The following is a 1,273-nucleotide window of genomic DNA, read 5'->3' as shown; positions in this document are numbered from 1 at the left end:
CTGGATTGGAAACGAAAAGTCTGGGCTATATTAAGGGGGCGGATCTTTTTTTCCTCCACAGACAGACGGGCAGGCCGTCCGTCCTATTAGTTAGATCGGCTCGTCAAGTCAAATCCCTATCCCTACAATGTAAGGGAAGTTTAACATATCTTAACGTTAATGATGCAAGCGAGAGCATGGGATAGGCCTAGATTTGTATCGCCGTGGGACTGACATTGTACCCAAACACGATATGCACATGCTTAAGCCATGTGGAGTCGATCTTCCAAATGTCCTGTACAAGTTGGAAAGGATTTCCTGGCGATTCCTCCGAGAGAAGATTCCAACCAACATACATATGTAGCCTGTTTACAGGGCAGTTAACTTGTAACTCGTAATCAGCCTTTATAAAGTGGGCTGGTAAATGGTTGACTTAAGACAAATACCGGTAGTCATAGTCTAAATTAGTAATTCAAGTTCAAATTCGTATAACTTTGGAGATAATTCGTTTAGTTCGTGCGATGTAAAACCTGTAAACGTCAGGTCACCCACCCACCACCACTAGATCTGTACCAGTCTGTTGCGTGTAAAGGCGGTTAATCAAGCCCAGCTTGGCAGCTATCAGCAACTTGACTTTACACCTGCTGTGTTCAGGATACCATTTTATTCGCAATTTCGCATAGCCTACTTGAGCTATATCAATCAATGCAATGATGGGAATACAGACAGTCAGAGCAGGTGCAGTATACACAGTAGAGCTTCAGATTCCACATTTAGTGCAACACAGATTGTCTTTACGTTCGCCTATAATTTATGAGAAAACCCTCAAGGCAGAGCTCGGCACACCTGCCGCGGCGGAACACATGACTGTACAATATGATTTTTATCCTGTGGTATGCCAGTAGGTGGCGCAATCATTTTATAATTACAAGCTCTCTACATGGAAGATATTTTGTCGAAATACATTAAAACAGCAGTTATGGTACCGTTTAAAATACTGTAATAGATTGGACTTGGTGCCATATATAGACAGAGCTGACTTAGAACATCTCATCCCTTGAAGTTTAACTAGTAAAATTGTTTCACGTTTTAAAAGCACATGAACAGACATAAGATCATTCTGCGAAGCCAATTGATATATTAAGATAACCATTACATTTAAAATGTACAAAAGCCATTTCGTGGAGGTTTTGCAAGTTGTTGAAAATATTGCCAGGTGGTTTCATCATGGGTATCATTATCAGGTTCTGAGGTTCACAAACTAAGTTGTTATAGGCTACTCCATTTCTCCTCT

The sequence above is a fragment of the Protomyctophum bolini genome (genome assembly GCF_963924005.1).
Source record: "Protomyctophum bolini genome assembly, chromosome: 16".
Lineage (NCBI taxonomy): Eukaryota > Metazoa > Chordata > Actinopteri > Myctophiformes > Myctophidae > Protomyctophum > Protomyctophum bolini.
Note: the sequence above shows the minus strand (reverse complement) of the source record.